The following is a 20,422-nucleotide window of genomic DNA, read 5'->3' as shown; positions in this document are numbered from 1 at the left end:
CCCCACTCATCTCCTGTGTTTCAAGGAGAGATTAGCTGCTAGATTATGTACCAATTCACAGCTACATAAAACATACATCCTTTATGCTAAAATTCAGCTTCCATGTAGACATCTAAATGAAATGGCCATATTTTCAAAAGTGCCCAGCAGCTTAGTTTTGAAAATCTGACCACTTTGTTTAGGTGCCTAAATGTCAGGTCAGCTCTTCTGAAAATTTGGCTGCTCTGTATAAACCCTCAGGCAAATTTGCAATGTACAGACAACAGACACAGCGCTCCCTTTAATATCAGTAGGACTTGTGAATTTAAACCACCATATATGTTGCTGAAATTTAGTCCTGCTTGGTATCTTTACTGTATCCCCCTTATCTGGAGCCATGATCTTAATCACCTTTTACATGGAGTTATTCTAGATTTGTTGTACAGATTTTACCTAGAGGGGTTATAAACTACTTCATAACAACTACCCCGGCAGCAAGACAAACACCATTTTGAATGATGAGCTATAGCTGGGGCTTGAAGGGTCAGCATTTTCACCAACAGGGACTCCCTTTCACACTCCTTGTATTTATTTATCAAACTAATTATTGGACTTTGCTTCAACAAAGAGCACTGTGTTCCCCCACTCCTGCCTCTGTTTTGAATCCTGGCCACTATGAAATTTGATGTCATATAGAAACAACTGGCTCCACTTAAGAAAATGCAGGGTTACTACAACACTAGCTGGGCTGTGTTTTCTGTTTCTTTTTTCCCCCCTGCATAACTTAGATTTATTATATTTAGGCTAAACAGCCACAGTCCTTAAAATAAAATAAGACGTTTGTCTCCTTCTACATGCTTTGTCTAAAACTGATCACAGTCCTCCATCTTCGTGAACTTTACAACTTGTTGGATTTTACTTGAAATGTGTCTTTCTATTCTTAAAAGCCAAAGCCATGAAAAAATAACTGAAACCAAATGCCATGTCATCGGGGCCAACCATAACACATGGGAGCCCTAAAATAACAGGAGAGATACTGCGGTAATGCCTGACCTTCTGAACTGTACATATGGGTTGAAGCAGAACAGCCTATATTCATTTCTTAAATGGGGCATACTAATAGTTTATTTGTAATGCAGAAGAACCCAGTTTATAGAGTCATGATTTTAAAACTGCAGGGACTTGCTTTAGGTGCCAGAAATGACATCACATTTTGGAATAAACTTAAACAGGGTCACAGTTGAACTTTATTAACTTATATGGTCAAAAAGCAAACCCCTTCAGCAGTATGACAGGCATGTTTAATGGTTCCACTCATCCCCTCCTTCTTCTCTCACATTTTTGCTTCAGAAAGGAAGGTGTACTGACTGACTTGCAACTCTGACCATCTTTGAAAAATTGAGTCATTTGGACCAGCCTGACTCTAGCTGTTCTAGGCTTCCATTTAAACCCACATAAGCAACCCAGTTCCAGCAAGAAATGCCTTTTGCTGGTATGCCCTCAGCTGTGCTCAGTGCTGTGGACCTAATCCTTACTTGGGAAAACTCTTATTGATTAAGGGTCTGATCCTCCAGATGGGAGGCAGGTGAATATATCAGGCCAGATGTGTCAATTTACTTCCAGTGGGCTAAGCAGGAAAATGATATTATTGTTATTGGCAAAGATCACTGTAGCCTTCATTACAGCAAGCAAATGATAAAGCTATTAGAAAGCTTGCTGACGTGAAACAATGAGGATACAATAAGAAGGAATGTTGTTGACAAAATCAACAATTTTAGCCAACAAAAGAATGACAATGTATCAAAACAATGATCATGGCTATTTTTTTGGAAATAGGGAATCAGGCTATGTATTAGATCAATAATAAGGCTCATAAATGTTACTATAGACTAACAATACTGGCAGGGCCGGTGCAACCTATTAGGAGATCTAGGCGGTCGCCTATGGCGCTAGCATTTGGGGTGCGGCATTTTCTTTGGCGGCGACCACGGCGGCCGGATCATCGGCCGCCCCCGGTCGTCATCGGCATTTAGGCAGAGGGAGCTGGGGCAGGGGGGTGCGGGGAGGGCCGCCTGCAGCAAGTAAGGGGGGGCGGCACACGCAGTGGAACTCCCCGCCCCAGCTCACCTCTGCTCCGCCTCCTCCCCTGAACATGCCGCCCCGCTCTGCTTCTCTCCCTCCCAGGCTTGCGGCGCCAAACAGCTGATTGGCACCGCAAGCCTGGGAGGTGGGAGAAGTGGAGCAGCGACAGCATGCTCGGGGAGGAGGCAGAGCAGAGGTGAGCTGGGGTGGGGAGCTGCCGCACGGCTCCCCAAATGGGGGGAGCCGTCACAGGGGGGCGCCTCAGGGCGGGGGGAGGGGCTGCCACAGGGGAGGTGCCTCAGGGCGGGGAAGGGGGTGGGGCGCTGCTGCGGGGCTCGGGGAGGGGACGGAGCGGAGGTGAGCTGGGGTGGGGAGCTGCCGCACAGCTCCCCGGGCCGGGGGGGGTGGGGAGCTGCCACTGGGGGGGGCGCCTCAGGGTGAAGGGGGGGGAGCTGCCGCAGGGGGAGGCGCCTCAGGGCAGGGGGGGCGGGGAGCTGCTGCAGGGCTCGGGGAGGTGGGGGGGCACAAGGTAGAAGTTTCCCCTAGGGCACAAAACATCCTTGCACTGGCCCTGATTACTGGGTATGAACACAATCAACAGCTTTCCTTTACACTAAACCAGAGTGGGCAAACTTTTTGGCCTGAGGGCCACATCAGGGTACGAAAGTGTATGGAGGGCCGGGTAGGGAAGGCTGTGCCCCCCAGACAGCCTGGCCCCTGCCCCCTATCCACCCCCTCCCACTTTCCACCCCCTGACTATCCCCTTCAGAATCCCCCCTCCCATCCAACCCCCCCCCGCTCCTTGTCCCCTGACCGCCCACCGGGACCCCACCCCCTATCCAACCCCCCCCACTCCCTGTCCCCTGACTGCCCCGACCCCTATCCACACCCCCGCCCCCTGACAGGCCCCCCCAGGACCCCACTCCCTATCCAATTCCCCCTGTTCTCCATCCCCTGCCCCCCCAAACCTCTGCCCCATCCAACCACCCCCTTCTCTCTGTCTCCTGACTGCCCCCCAGGACCCACCGCCCCATATCCAACCCCCCAGCCCCGGCCCCCTTACCACGCCGCTCAGAGCAGCACATCTGGAGCCGCTCCTCCCGGCTGGAGCCAGACATGCTGCCGCGCTGCCCGGCATGAGCGTGCAGCCCTGTCGCCCAGAGTGCTGCCCGCGTGGCTGCAGGGGAGGGGGGACAGCAGGGGACGGACTGGGGGCTAGCTGCCCGGCCAGGAGCTCAGGGGCCAGGCAGGCCAGATGTGGCCCGCGGGCCGTCGTTTGCCCACCTCTGCACCAAACACTTAGGATGAAATTTTGACCCAACTGAAGTCAATGAGAGTTTTACTATTTTCTTTATAGGCATTGTGATTTCACTCCTTATATAGGATTTGCTTCATTATATATTAATTTCTTAAGAGTTAGATACAAAAATCAAACTATGGAAAGTGTTCTCTTCACCCAACACACACACACACACTGGGCAAATTTGAATCAGCAGAAGCTGGCAGACTCTGGCAGATTTGAAAAGTCAATGGCTGAAAGACTTCCAAAGGTGCTCACAACATCTCTGCTACCAGCCAGTCTGCAGCTGAGCATGGGTCTCTGAAGTGAGTGGTGTTGACAGGAGAGAAGATATGACTAGGGCAGCCAGGAGACAAACTAAGTGCATCTTCCCTGCAGCCTCTGTTGGCAAGGTGCTCAGTCCTAAGATGCCACCTGTAGAAACCCAATCTGCCATTCCCGAGGAAGTGAGAGGGCAATTCCCCTGTGCAGCACTGCAGGCCACACTGATTCAGGAAAGTGCGACTGAAACCCCATTGCACCAGCACATGTAAATCTGGCCCCCAACATTCCATCCACACCCTTTTGCTCTGTAGGTAATGGGTCACTTGTAAATTACACACAGAGGGCCTGATTCCCTTTTACACTAAGGTCCTTTACATCACTCAGACAGTATAAAGGGGCCTTAACATGGAGGCCCCTTTACACTGCCAGGGCTGTATAAAGGGGCCTTAGTGTAAATGAAAATCAACCCAAGAAAGAACACTAAAGTTAAAAGGGAGCAACAAAAAAAAAAAAGGAATAAGGGTCAAAAAAACACTAATAGGTGCAGGAGTAAAAATGGTTGCACTGTATATAGGGCAGTGCAGCTAAAGGGTGACAGGAATGTATACAGTTCTTCTCTACAGAATATAATAGCTTTCTTTGGCTTGGAATTTTACTTCAAAGTACTATTTCCTTCCACTGCTGGGTGTTGAGGGTTACCAGCAGCCTTAAGTCAAATTACTAGAGGAGAGTCAGAGCAACCACCTGACCAGAATAGCCTAGCACAAGAAACCTTTCAAATTGAACTGCAGGCCTCAAGTTTGATTACAGGCTCCACAGGTCTCATGTGTGGAAGTGAAAGAATCACACGTATTACTCTGGTTTTGTCAGATAATTGTGCTTAGAGAGCCTAATCCAAAACCCACTGAACCCAAGGACAGGATTCCCATTGATTCGAATGGGCTTTGGATCAGGGCTGTACTGATTAAGCTTTCATTATAAATATACATTTGCTTTGTTTTATTTTTACTTTCTGGCCTCACCATTCAGTAATTTTCATACTTTTCTTCTGTCTTTTGGGCAAAACCCCTGAAGATTTATGGTCAAAACTCACAGCCAACAGCCTGGTTCAGTCTGAAAAGCGGAGTGCTTTTCTACCTCTTAGCACAAATAAGCTGTATGACAGAAAAATATTAAGGGGATGATTTCTCTCTTCTAGGTTTTCAAGCAATTCTTCGTACCTTATGGCAAACTCTCCTATTCACGGTGCTCCTAATGCATTCAACATGACTCTGTAAAAGAGAGGAATGACTCAGCAGCAAGAAAAAACACAGAGGCAGGTGCAAGGTCTCTTCCTTTAGGGTCTGTGACTATAACATGAAAGTGAAATGATTTAATATGACCAAAAAGACAAAGGAGATAGCCTGCCGCTTTGGGGTCTGCCCAATCCTATGAACCTGTGTGTGGAGCCTGATCTTCCCAAAAGCATATTCTCTCCCAGCCCCAACCTATTTGAGCCCTTCCCCTAAGTCAGGCCTGCACAACTCGTAAAGCGGTGAGGGCCATATTACTCCAAAGAAAACAGCTAAGGGCCGAACCCCCCCGGCCCCGCCGAACCCCCCCCCAGCGCCACTCAGCCCCCCGAAACACAACACACACACCCCAGCGCCGCCCGCCCCATGGAAACAACCCCCCCAGCGCTGCCGAAATACTCCCCTCAGCGCTGCCCGCCCTGCGGAAACAAACCCTCCTTCCCTAGCGCCACCCCACCGAAACAGCGGTATTGAACCTTGGTAATATGTTATAGCGGGCCCCTAAGGTAGTATAATTAAGGTAAAAGAAAACTGTCTTTTTGCTAGAAGTAGAATAAGATCTTCCCCCCACTTTGTAATCAATTGCCCTGTTGAATGAATGAGGTGTGAATGAGGAAGACGTGGAAGACAAGCACCTCCAGACAGCTGCAACCCTTGGAGAAGGGATCAGAGCCAGACCAGATCAGTAGAACAGGTCAGCCACAGACTCACCACTCGCCTCCTCAGCTCCCCTCCCCCACCGCCGGCTCACCTGCCCCCCCCACCCCGCCACTGCCTGCCCGCTTGCCTCCTCAGCCGCCGACTCACCTGCCCACCCCGCCACTGCCCATCCGCTGGCCTCCTGAGCCCCCCACCCCCTCCTGGCTTGCCTACTCACCCCCTGCCACTGCCCGCCTGCCCCCCTCCCCCCCGCCGCCCGCCTCCTCACCCCCTGCCACTGCCCACCCGCTCGCCTCCTCAGCCCCCCTCCCTCACCCGCTGCTTGCTTACTCACCCCCCGCGGGCTGCACAGTGAGCCCATCTACTCACCCCCCGCGGGCCGCACAGTGAGCCCACGCGGGCCGCATGCGGCCCCCGGGCCGCATGTTGTGCAGGCCTGCCCTAAGTACTTGTACAGTACAAACAGAAAAAGTAAGTGGAGGTGATATTAACCTTTTGTTCACTAGGCATCAAGTAATCCCCCTATACCCTGTCATATATTTTTATAACTATTATTTTCCATGTAATAAAATAGCTACTTAATTCTTACCAATTGTAGGTAGTCTATAGCTTCATTCAAACTAACTAGAGCGAACTAAAGCCTCTGATTTCAGAACTTCTCATTGTCACCTGCACAAGATGTAAAGATTTCCTTATTTCTAATTTCAGCCAAATCTTTTAGTGTACCTGTATCCAGTATCCCTCTTGTCTCTAGGAACAGCTTCAACTCAATGTCTCAAGGTATGGTTTAGGTCAGCCACAGAAACAGGGGTGGTTCTGAAAATGTTTCACTTCCTGACCTCACCCCACTGATGAAGTGGGTTCTAGCCCACGAAAGCTTATGCCCAAATAAATTAGTTAGTCTTTAGGTTCCACAAGGACGCCTCAGTGCTGGAATAGCCCTCAGACAATGGTGAAGTTCCTCTTTACGCCCCCAGCATGATACATCATGACAGATTTTCCACTTAAGAGCACTCATGGTATCTTTGGCTACAGCAGTGTCCTATACTGCAAGATATAATGTACACCAGAGTGGTGCAAAGCAGCCTTAGCAAGGACCAGAATGTGCCCCTCTATGTTTAAAATAGCTCATCACACACTGTCCCTACTAGGATGGAAATTAGTGTTTAACAATGATTTATACTTGGTACCTGATCCTGCTGAATACCCTTGCAGCATCTTGTCAATCTTTTCTTTTGTTAACTATGCTTCAACAAATAAACAGGTACCTTAAGAGACTATTAAAAATAATCTGGGATCATAATAGCTCATGTGTATGCCAGTGGCATTAGCAATTTTTAGTAAGCTCCTTTTTAAAGCTAGATCTGCCTGCCTGATTGACATGCCCATATTTCATGTGGGTTGGCAGAGTCAGCTGTCTATTCTGACCAAAATCAGCTGGGTTTTTTTCTGTAGTTTGTTATTAAACTTCTCAAGAATGGAGCCCTCGTGGGAAACCTACAACAAATAGCCCCACTAAGAGAGGCTGCTGCAGAGCATCTGGTTCTCATAAAATGCAGAGAAGGAGAAAAAGTCTCCTGGCCCTCCCTTACCTGCATCCTACTGCCTCACTAACATAATTTGTTCTCAACAAGTCTGTCTTTGTTCCTTGCGCAGAGATTGAGTCGGAGAAACTTAATCACTCCGTGGAAGTTAAAACATTCCCCCCGCCCCCTCCCCAAGTTTGATACAGTAAATGGTGAGAAAGAGGCGATGCTACCTATCGCTCTTTATATATGTTCAGTAGTGGAGGAGCGATTGTCTAGTCTCGTGGCACTGAGTATCAGGAGTCAGGACTCCTTTTCCTGTGTTCTATTTCTGGTTCTTCCATTGCTGTATGACCGTGGGCCAGGCACTTTGATGCAAATTTTCAAAAGTTTCCATTAATGTTGGGTCCCCAACCTGAGATAGTTGGGAACCTAAAATTAGACACCTAGTTCCATATCTAGGCTCCTGAATAAAAGTGTCGTCCTCACTTTCAGAAGTGGTGAGTCCCTACAACTCAAGTTGATGGGAGCTGCCAGTTTTCAACATCTTAAAAAACAGGTCAAGTCCCAAAGTGTGGATTTAAGGACTTGCACTCATATGCCCAAGTTTGAGTCTGTATACTTGGTCTTTGGCTATAAAAGTAAAATGTTCAGATATGAGATTAGACATTTACATAGGCATTATACAGATTATATTTCCATATATAACATTCAATCTGATTTAAATTTGGAAAACAAAGCAGGCTTCCTTGCCAGCTACTGAACTCATCTGCTTTTAATTTGTGGTACCTCTTTAAAATGTGCAGATGAACTGTTTTGTACAGTTCTGTATCCTAGCACCAATATTCAGAACTGCAATGGAAACTAAGGACATTGAGATCAACTCCCCTTTCTTTCAGCAACAGTTCAAGTTCTTTCAGCATTCAATAAAATATTTTTACCATTGAAAATCTAACATCTGGGACTCTAATTAGGCAGTGAGCCTTTTAGCTCCCCTGCTGTTCATGTAGAGTTAGGTTAAATCAACAAGATCCATCTTTGTGCTGGTGATGAAAAGAAACACAAATGCAAAATTGCAGGGTTTGCCTTATTGCTCTGGTAGGTTCAGAGTGTACTGTGCAGATATTTGACCTATGTCAGTGATGCCACCCTCCAATATTGAACATAGTTTAAAAAATACCACATGACTGTCCAATTTCGTGTATGGTTTTCATATGTTATAGATATCTATTAAATTGTTTGTTTGGACTGTCTGGATCAATCTAGACTATGAATTCTCTTGGCCAGGGCCACTCTGTTTTGTACCTCACTTAGCACACTGATGACTCACATCAAACAATGTATAAATAAGATATTTCGACCTGTTGAAACACAACTACTGCAAATTCATGAATCCAAGGCTAGATACCACACAGATACTCCTCTGTGTGGGCTAAGTGTGTTCCTTATACGCAACCCCGCCCTGCTCTGCTGTGTGGTAACACAGCCAGGGTCACTATCTGAGCCTTAGTCACTAGGTTTAGTGGAGTTGGGAGGCAAATGAAGACATAGGGAGGGGGGTTAGAGGTGAGCTCCCCAGGAGAAGTTCTGGAAGGCATGCAAACTGGTGCATTTTAAAGGCAAAACATTTGCTATTCAAAGTATAGTCAGGAGGCAGAGATAAACATCACCACAGACAGAAGATTTTAGAAAGGAATAAGCTTGACCACACAAAGGGAAATCCCACCATCACCTTCAGTCCAAACCAATTGTATGAGGAATAAATAAGTTTGGAGCCTTCATTTTCCTATTACATGTTTTCATTTTTATTTTCAATTGACTCATATGTTTTGGAAACACTTTACAAGACAATATTGATATAAATCAGGTCCAAAATATACAATATATTCACTTCTTCACACTCATTAGCAAAAAGCTATACATTTTATCCACAGAATATCACCTCTTTCCTGATCATGCACTGACAGAAATCTTTGAAAAGGATCAAACAAAACACTCACGTTACCTTCTCTAGACCTGGAGCAGAGCTCCATATAGTTGGAAAACTTGTCCCTTCCACCAACAGAAGTTACCTCATCTACCTTGTCTCTTTCATATCCTGGGATCAAACAGCTAAAACAACACTGCAAACAACTAAATATCTACTGACACTAGAAGAGTTAAACCAAAGCAAGAAAGCAATAACAATAGTAGATTATTGGGAGTCTATTCCCAGGCATGTTATCACTCTCTCACGAACACTTGGTGCCAACTACAATATGTTTTTAAGAGGAACAAATCTAAAGCCATTTTCTTACTCAATGACATTTCTAGCCATATTTTCTCAGATTGAAAAGATGAGAAATGTGTAGCACAATAACCCAATCTAAATGAAATGACAATATTAGACTTTTGCTTTCACTTTGTCTGAATAATGGGATATATTTTACAAAATCTTCATCAAGAACTAGCAACTACTGCCTCAAATTTTCACCAAATACAGTGCAATTTCTTATAGCAGATTCAAAGTGTACCAAAATCCTGTTAGAAATGCAACATTAGTGTAGGTGGTGGGTGCCATCTGGAATCACAGTCATCCCTAAACAGGAGGCATTTATTAGGAGGAAACAATGACAAAATATACATAACAACCATGTTGCCTACTCTCATGATTTTCTTGTTCATCTTGAGACATTTGATGATTTTCTTAAAGTCCTAGCTTCTGGAGGCATTTCATTAGGTGAGAATCTCAGCACCTTTTCTCTCACTCTCTTAGTTATAGAGAAAAGCTTGAAAACTATGATCCAAATACATCATAGTGACTCAAAAACCAGAAGGCAAAAAAAAAAAAAAAAAAAATCATGATTTTTAAGCCAATGTTTTTTTGAAGCCTGATTCCTGATTTTTGAATGCTTGGGTTTGGCATTATTTATTGTAATAAACAAATAGGCTTCCACACAACTTTTGTTTCAGTTTTGTCTTCCCTTTTTACCAAGAGCCACACACAGTCTACCAGGAACTGCACACTGTCTGGAATGGAACATACCACAGTTATCTAGTTGCAGAATAATATACTGCAAGTACACAGATCATTGTAATATGTAAATAAACCTAAGTATGATTGTAGCTGAGCATCAGGGTCTAGAATACTATGGTTACACAATATTCTTTTCAAATTGCACCATGCAATCCTTAGCTTTCACATGGACAAGAAATAGGCAACAAGGACTTGTGTTGAAAGGGACTACGGGTGGACCTCTAACACTGTAATTCATGCTAGCACTGCATTTCATGCTCAGCACTAGATGTAAAGCCCAAACTCTGCTACAGAAGAAAACCATTAACTTGGCACTAATGACATGACTAGAATAGTCTTCTCCTACAGCCTGCCTGAAATGGCTACTCCAGGTCCTTTAACTGGTGTCTCTAAATTTTGTTGCATGCAAGGAATTTTCTTTCACTTGGCTTTTGTGTTTATATTTCTTCTTGTTGTTTAGCTGAACCTGGCTTCCTTCAACCCCATGCTGCTCAAGGATTCAGAGCAATGGTGTTCATTTATGTTTTAGGTCAGCACACGAGTATTAAATAGATGACTAGAGGCCCCATCCTCATAGCCCAGATTTGTTTAAACTAAAGACCAAAATTAGCGTTCAGACAGGGTGGCAATATACCAGACACAGGGTGCCTAAGGCCTCCATTCCTCGCAGGAAAGAAGTGTTTTCCCAGCCTCAATGGTTATAAAGAGACTATGGACGTAGAAGCCCTCTACACCAATATTCCACACACAGATGGACTACAAGCTATCAGGAACAGTATCCCCGATAATGTCACAGCTAACCTGGTGGCTGAACTCTGTGACTTTGTCCTCACCCACAACTATTTCACATTTGGGGACAATATATACCTTCTAGTCAGCGGCACTGCTATGGGTACCCGCATGGCCCCACAGTATGCCAACATTTTTATGGCTGACTTAGAACAACGCTTCCTTAGCTCTCGTCCCCTAACGCCCCTACTCTACTTGCGCTACATTGATGACATCTTCATCATCTGGACCCATGGAAAAGAAGCCCTTGAGGAATTCCACCATGATTTCAATAATTTCCATCCCACCATCAACCTCAGCCTAGATCAATCCACACAAGCGGTCCATTTCCTGGACACTACTGTGCTAATAAGCGATGGTCACATAAATACCACCCTGTACCGGAAACCTACTGACCGCTACACTTACCTACATGCCTCCAGCTTCCATCCAGGACACACCACACGATCCATTGTCTACAGCCAAGCTCTAAGATATAACCGTATTTGCTCCAATCCCTCAGATAGAGACAAGCACCTACAAGATCTCTATCAAGCATTCTTAAAACTACAATACCCACCTGCTGAAGTGAAAAAACAGATTGACAGAGCCAGACGAGTACCCAGAAGTCACCTCCTACAAGACAGGGCCAACAAAGAAAATAACAGAACACCACTAGCTGTCACCTTCAGCCCCCAACTAAAACCTCTCCAGCGCATCATCAGAGATCTACAACCTATCCTGAAAGATGATCCTTTACTCTCACAGATCTTGGGAGACAGACCTGTCCTCGCTTACAGACAACCCCCCAACCTAAAGCAAATACTCACCAGCAACCACACATCACTGAACAAAAACACTGACCCAGGAACCTATCCTTGTAACAAAGCCCGATGCCAACTCTGTCCACATATCTATTCAAGTGACATCATCATAGGGCCTAATCACATCAGCCATACCATCAGGGGCTCGTTCACCTGCACATCTACCAATGTGATATATGCCATCATGTGCCAGCTATGCCCCTCTGCCATGTACATTGGCCAAACCGGACAGTCTTTACGCAAAAGAATTAATGGACACAAATCTGACATCAGGAATCATAATACTCAAAAACCAGTGGGAGAACACTTTAACCTGTCTGGCCATTCTTTGACAGACCTGCGGGTGGCTATCTTAAAACAGAAAAACTTCAAAAACAGACTCCAAGGAGAGACTGCTGAGCTGGAATTGATATGCAAACTAGACACAATCAACTCAGGGCTAAATAGGGATTGGGAATGGCTGAGCCATTACAAACATTGAATCTATCTCCCCTTGTAAGTATTCTCACACTTGCTTCTTATCAAACTGTCTGTACTGGGCTATCTTGATTATCACTTCAAAAGTTTTTTTTCTCTTACTTAATTGGCCTCTCAGAGTTGGTAAGACAACTCCCACCTGTTCATGCTCTCTGTATGTGTGTATATATATCTCCTCAATATATTTCACTCTATATGCATCCGAAGAAGTGGGTTGTAGCCCACGAAAGCTTATGCTCTAATAAATTTGTTAGTCTCTAAGGTGCCACAAGTACTCCTATTATTTTTGCGGATACAGACTAACACGGCTGCTACTCTGAAGCAAAAATCCAGACGTTGGGCTTCATTATAATGAAAAGATCAAATTCACTAGTTTCATGTTGGGTCTGTCACACACAGTTCACGCAATCTACACACCTCAGCCACAGATAGATGTGGCTAATGCTTTGGTGTAAGTGCCAATAAAATATTCAACATGCAACAGGATGATTAATCTACAGGTCATAGAAACAGTATCCTCTGTGCACTACAAGCAAGACTAAAGGAACAGGAAGGATTCATGTTAAATCTGCAACAATTAAATAGAACCCAATATTGCCAACCCCACATGTTCAAAAATCATGAGGATTTTTTAAATGATCATTTCTGGGTTCTTTCTTTTTGTTTCTGAGCTTTTAAGGTGCACTCAGGTCATGTTTTCAAGCTTTTCTCTGTAACTCTGAGGGCTAGAAACTTACCTTTTTAAAAAAATGAAAGCTGAGATTCTCATGTAACCGCTTGACTCCAGGAGCTGGGGCTTTATGAAAAACACCAGATATTGCAAAGTTCACAATAAAATCGCAACACTGGCAACCACTGAGAATCATCCAAGCTCTCCATTATCGAAAATTGGATTATATTCTCTGATTTACATTATTTGCACAAACAAGTCCCTCTTTTATCTATTTATCCCAGTAAATTCCACATCCACCTTCCTGTTCAGGTAAATAGGAATTCCTCTGTAGATGGCTTCCATGTAGAAAGAGTATCCTTTGGCCACAAAACTGTTTTAAAAATATTTTTTCCCCAAGGACAAAAAAGCTTGAAGCAACATCTTTAAATCTTTTCACCCCGCTGAATACCAAACCCTGGTTAACATTCAGAACAAGCAGTCCCAGGAAGGACTTTGTGGGGATCTCTGCCTTATCAGGACTCCCTGATTGGAAAACCCTTCCCTGCTCATTCCTGCACATCAGGCAAAAAGGTCTAGCAGTGCTCAGGCAAGGTGAAACCTGCCCCCTCACAGCAATGGCCTGAGCCTTGGTTCTTTTTCTGAGGTCAGCAATAGGGGTTTGTGACATTCCCCAGGATGCAACCTGAACTGTGTCCCCTTAGCTTACTAGCCTGGGATGCTTTTTACACAGCTTTGCTAGTGAGCTGGTGCTCAGCACTCTCTGAAAACCAGGCCCCTTTAGGATGTGTCAAGTTGGGCACCCAGAAATGGAGGCACTCACAACCCCTATTGATGTCTGAAAACATTGATTGGTATGGCCAATGCTAGATGTTGCACAAAGCAACTGCACTTGAAATCCAGGACATGGACTTCACTTTACATTAGTTTTTCATCCTTTCCCTCCCTCTGTCAGTAGCAGGAAGAACTTGCCTTTCCAAAGAAGCTGGATTTTAAATGACGCCTCAGGTTGCAGTGAGTCAGGTTTTCATGCTGTGTTGGTGGTGTTAGGTTTTGTTTCTTTTTTTTCTCTTTCCTTGTCTTGTAGTTTCTTTTCTTTTTGATTTCCTTATGGGATTTTTTGGAATTTAAAACAGACAAGTTATCATGATTTTCTCTGGGGTGGAGAGAGAGTGTGGGCAGGAAACTTGAATAAATAATACCTCCATACATGCTACATGTTTGTGCAGAAATTACACTTTACAATTGGTTATGGTTTGCCCTGTAATGCCAAAGACATTTTTTGTTTTTGTTTTTTTTAAGAGGAGACAAGCCCTTTTGGCTTAGAGCACCAGTTCCAAACATTCCTTGGCCTGTTTATGCTCAACAATGAATCAGAAATATCTTTCCCTATATATTGTTTCAGTCTTTTAAAAGCCTTGATTGCCAAAGACAAACTAGCAACCTAGCAATATAGATCTTAAAACTCATTTTTCTTGGAATTATGAACACAGATTTAACAGCAAAAGCTAGAAACAAAATTAAAGTTCAACTGTGGAGAAGCATGAAATGATCTGGTTACTAGTAATAATCTGTAATGGTATCTGTGTAAATGTGAGAGTGTACTTCTCACGGTAACATCACTGGAGTTGAAGCAGGTATGGGAACCCTGTAGGTTACAAGAAACCTAACAAATTGGACTTTATATTTCAAATTCTCCCTCATCACTCAACTGTTCAACATTCTGAACCCATTATCTGCTCTATCCACTGTGTGGCTTATGTGGCAACCAAAAAAGTGTAGATTTATAGAAGCCACCATTTCTTTCATCAGCCAATGAGACCTTGTTTTGATGATTCAATGCTTCTGTCTTGCATTTCATTGGTTGAATTCATAATTGGTCCATCGTCAGACAGTGTGTAATTCCTGAATTAGCCAGAACTTTCATGTTCTATCTTGCTCTCGTAGTTCATAATTTTCTCTTACAAAAGTTATATTTTTAATTCATTACTCCAAACACACACTTCCAATCAATGAAGAGTAAAATTCTAAAGCCAGGGTTAATTTATTCAGTTTTTGATTTTTATTGATATTGGATTTTGCATTAAGGCTATTATATTTATTATGAGAAAAGAAAATATTAATGCCATTAGAATACTCTGCACTACAATAGTCCTTTTCAAGCTAACAAAGCACTTGACAAACATTCAGCCCTAATATCTGGAAGCAAGTCGAATTTGTTTCTTCTGTTTTGTGGGCCCAAGTCTCTGTGAGCACATTTTACAATGTTTAACTATTTAAACTATCAAATTGTGCCTGTAAATTGTGTGAAATGGGTTTTTAAAAAATAGGTTTATAGCTCATAGGAAGCCAAGTTGTGCATAGTAGATCTGTGGACTGTTTGCATACCAATTATATGTGGGTGCAAAACCTCAGAGGTCAAGCTGGAAATCCTCTGGAAACCATTGCTTAAGTCTTAGAATACCTCTGTAATAGGCATTATTATTCTTCTCACTTAAAAGTGGGTCAGCTTTGGCACAGGGAGATTAGGTGACCTGTCCAAGGAGTCAGTGGCAGAGCTGAAAATACGAGCCAGGAGTTCTAGAGCCAAGGTCCATGATTTAATCACAAGACAACATTCTTTACCAGTTACATTATTCTCTCAAAGTTAATTAAAAAGTACATTCTGTAGTGCTGTGGATTTAGCTGCACAAGCACAAAGCACAGACACAAGAGTTATTTCTTAAGATGGTCACGCAAACAAGTTTCATAACCACATGCTTCTTTATTTTCCTCCCCATTTGTTCTGTTTGAGAAACAGAAGCAACATAAAAGCATCGCCAATATTTTATTAAAATATATTTTTAGACATTTTTAAAAACTCCTGGAAAAGTAATGTTCCTAGTGTTTACACAATAAAAATTCATAGTTATATGCACCCTTCAAAAGGTCCTTAAATAAATAAAAAAAACAAGTGTGTCCTGGTACTAGGGGCAGGGGAGAGAAACCTTGATAAACTTTGAGTAGGCCCAGCTGTTAGAAGAGAGTCTTTTCTCTAGGGTTTGGTTAGGGATTTTTTGAAGGTTTGAATTTTCTACAGTCCTGCCCCTCTGTGATGGGGTTTAGTGCCAACAGTACCTTTTAATACATGACAAGGTAGTAGGAAATGGAGAGCTCAAATACTCACCTTGGATAGAGGTGTTAAGAGAATGGTTAATCCCATGGTGCCTTCCCAGTCAGCCACCATATCAACTATGTAAAGGTGAAAACCCCCATCTAGCAATGGTCTGCCAACAGCTTGCGCCTGGCGCTGCCTCATTGTGGGACTGAAGTACTGAGCAGGGTCTTCCTTGCATGTATCCTCCCAACCTGTTACCTGATATTACAGGTTCTAGAGCTAGTGGAAATGTTTAGAACAAGAAGGTGGTTCCCTCCTCAAAAAATTGTAAATGGGGAAATTTCATTTATATCAAAAATGTTATCACAAAGATTACTGAAGCTTTTTATTTATCAAATGTCAGATGATCAGTAAATAAAATTTTCAATGAAAATTTTATTAAAAATTCACTTTTTTTTTAAATAAAAAGTGATCTGTTTTAACTTTGCAAAACTAAGACAACTCTGAAATTTCAAACATTTTCACAAAACTAATTTTTCATTTTTTTACCAGTTCTAGATTTTTCTATCTACTGGAAAACGAAAGGGAACAAGTTTTTTCAAAAACATCTGCCATTAGGATATTACTTCATGTCTGCCCTGAACATTTCTGACCATAAATAATACCCATAAGAGAATGTTTAAACTGAACCAGTAAATCATTTAAAGCCCTCCAAATAGTGATTTCCAGTGTGGGCCTGAATAAAGACTTTATGTTAAATATTAGGAGATATACTCCAATTGGAGTTGCTCCAGATTCGTACCAGGTAACTAGGATTAGAATTTGGCCCCTAACTACTACATCACTACTTCCATGACATCCATACTTCTCTTAGCACTCATTGTACACACATTTCTCTCTCATCTACCTAGTACGGTCACATTTTCTTACTGCAAACTTGGTTATATTGTACAACAGAGAAGATACCAGCCCACACTATGGCCCCTTTGGGCAGCAAATCTCAAAGCTGCCTTAAACAACCGGAGATTGACATAGAATAACTAGCTGTAAAGCACCAACTCCAGGATACTCCTGCACTCAGCATAGGGGGCCTGCCAAAGACTGCTGCACCCCAACAATCCTCAGCCAGCATAACAGTCATTACAAGTCACCTGCTCTAAGGTTAGGCTACTGGCCAAGCAGCAGGGGATCAGGGGAATGCAAAGGTAGTATACAGTCTCTTTTGCTCCTACTGCTGAGCTGCATCAAGCTAAGTGAGGATCCAGGATACAGACCTGAGATTATGTAGGCTGCTGACATTATTCCTCCTGAACTTTAAGATGTGCCTTTTCTTTTACCCCTCATTCTAGGTCTTTGTCCCACACCAGGATCTTGACCCGTTGTGGTATTTTGAAAAGTGGCTACTAGACCTGGTCAGGAGCTTAGACTAAATCTTCTCCCCCTACTCCAATTAGAAATGCTTTTCACAAAAGCATATCCACCCTGACAAAACTTTCATCTGGAAGGTTTCTCAGGTCCAGGATGGAATCCCAGGGCGGGCAGGGGGGAAAGGGGAGAGACACATACCCCAGAACAGCTAGGGAATTATGGCACTCACATGGAAAACCTAGGTTCAAAGTCCCTTCTCCAAATCAGGCAGAGCAGCAAGGCCTCTCTCATATCCCAGTGTCAGCCATTGGCTAGTCTCGCTCAGAATTTCCAAAGGTCATGGTTTCGTTCTGTATCGATCAGAAACAAATGTCAAAACTTCAACGTTTTTCACTAAACACAAACATACATCTCTGGGCAGCCCTAGTTGACAAGGGTCAGTTAAAATATTGAACTGCTCAACCAAAGGGTTATTGCCCAGAAACGTAGGAGACTGTAAGGTTGGACCCAAGGTGCATTTCCATCTTTCTAAAGTTTTAGGATACATAATGTTGCAGTTTAGGTCCTTTAATCTGTTTAAACATTTTAATCTTGAAATATTCTCTCTCTGAAGTGGTTATGGAAGAGCTCTATCAATTTTAAGAACAACATACCCAGAGCCCATCTGAAATAACAAAAACATTTGGATTTTTTTTTAAAGGATTTGTTTGTTCTGGAATGCCCTGAGCGAGGGCAGCTAATTTGGAAGGAGATTACATAAAACCTTACCAATTTCAAAGCGGTCCAACTCGACCAGTTCAGTAGCAAAAGAATAGCTCTATGGTCAGCGTTCAAGCACTGATTTAACAAATGACTCAATAACTACTTTGGAAACAAGCCAAATCTATTACGGTACCTGAAACCTGGGTTTCCCCAATTGGGGGGTCTATCTCCTTTGTATAACTAGTCCACCAAATCCCTTTGGAAACTTTCCTTTCATTGTCCATAGAGGTCAGATTATCCCACTTTCCCACCACAGAGAATTTCACTGACTCTAGATGGACGAGTGGGAGTTCTCATCATCCCCTTCTGAGGAGTACAAGAATCTGGATCTGAAATAGCAGATTGCATCCTGGAAAACCGTTAAGTCCAGACTACACCCATGGAAAATTGGGAAGCCTTGTATGGTATAAATGTATGCTGGTGGTGAGAGCCCTGAATGTTACAGATGAGCCCAAGTCAAAAGCTCAGTGATGAGCCCTATAGCCAAACAGCAGCTCTGGAACTCAATTTAGTAAATATCAGGGTGTTTGGATTTTACTGGTCAGGGAGTTCTGAGCTGCAAACTCTGATTCAAACTTGGATGTAAGGTTTTGGTTTGGGCCCACTTCAACATGTCATGAGCACTTTTTTGAGGAAATGTACCATGATAGACAAAGTGTATATGTGGCAAATTTTTCAGAGAACTTTTTAAAAAATATTTTTTTTTAAAAAAAGTCTTCAACTTAAGAGCTATCAATCATACTTCAAGGCATAAACCAACCATGGGGTTGGGCAGAAAGTCCCTATGCACAGATTATTCCATAATAGTCCATTTGGGGGATTTTTGCAGTTTCTGTTGAAGTATCTGGCACCAACCACTCCTAGGGTATGTCTACACAGCAGCTGGGAGGGTGCTCCCTGGCGTGGGTAGGCAGATAGATACTAGCCGTGTTCGAGCCAGCATGCTAAAAGTAGCTGTATAGGCACAGTAGCAGACAGCTAACCACCTGAGTACAAACCCACTCTGTGGCGACGAAAAAGGAAGGAGACAGAGCGCCAGGTCTTGGTAGCCGAAAAAGCCTCCCAGGGACTTTCCACTGGGGTTTTTATTCTCCTACTTCCATGTTTACAGCACTTATGAGTGGTTGAATTTTTGCGCATAGAAGGAGCATACAGTGCACATCAACATGACCTAACAAACCCATATCTTGTGCACGTGAAAGCGAGCAGCGAGGGTGACGGTCAGATCAGCCAATAAGTTTCCCAATCGCAGGCGCTGGGATATAGGCCGCTCCGGCCTCGTAGCCACGGGCGCAGTGTGCCGCACCCGTGGACTGACGATTCGGGAGCTATGCGTCCCTACATCCCCTCCTTTTCTATTTTATATGCGGTGTTTTGATGGAGCACCCTCGCAGGGTCGCATACACAGTGCTACCAGGCTAGGTATACATTGGACAAAGCAGCACAGTGCAATGCCAAGGACCAAGATCAAGACCCCATATTGTAAGAGGGTTTTTATCCACCCTGAGGGTAGCCATGACCAGATGTAATCCCACCAAGGAGGGGAAACGTCCTGGCGGATGGCTTGAGCATAACGTTTTAACATATCAATCTGCTGTTGTATGCGGTTACCATTATCAGTGAGATTAAAACAACACATTTCCTTTACTGTCTCACACCCCAGATGTTGCTGCAGGAGTAAGTAATTGATAGCGGCTCGGTTATCCAGGATAGCGTGTCGTAATTCCTGTTGCTCCTCACTGAGGAGCCCAATGGCCTGGGAGGTCGAATTTATGGTTTTTGCCAATAAGCATGCCAGCTCGGCTATATTGTTGCCATAGCCTACGGCCAGCCCAGGCAGACCTATAAGAGAAACCGCAAGGGAAATATACTCCGCCTGACTTAATATACTAACATTACCATTACATGTCACAGGCAATGGGGCACTACTACGACTAAGGCAGGGCGAAGAAAGAAGCAACGCCTTTTGCGGCATAATGGGGACCAAACGACTTAAACAACATTGAGTATCAGACAAATTTGCGGGGACATAATTAAACGTGCGACGGCCACATGTAAAGAACCAACCGGGTGGCAATTCGATGTGCCCATAATTTGCTGACACTTTTTGCGGGTTGGTACACTTCCATAAGGCTTGGCCAGTTGCCAAACACCCCCTATGGGGCTTGTAATTAGAACAATTAACTATTTTGGCACAAGTATTATTGGCATGGTTTGCTACAAAGGGGGTATAAAGTTGTACCGCCCGCAAGGGGAGGCGATACATAGCCTCTCCCCAGGGGGCGATGGTGGAATATTGTATGGCAGATTTATTAATGATGTTATTAAGGCCTAACC

Source organism: Terrapene carolina, unplaced genomic scaffold, assembly GCF_002925995.2.
Source record: "Terrapene carolina triunguis isolate 2854851 unplaced genomic scaffold, T_m_triunguis-2.0 Scaffold96, whole genome shotgun sequence".
NCBI lineage: Eukaryota > Metazoa > Chordata > Testudines > Emydidae > Terrapene > Terrapene triunguis.
This window is presented reverse-complemented; position numbering follows the sequence as displayed.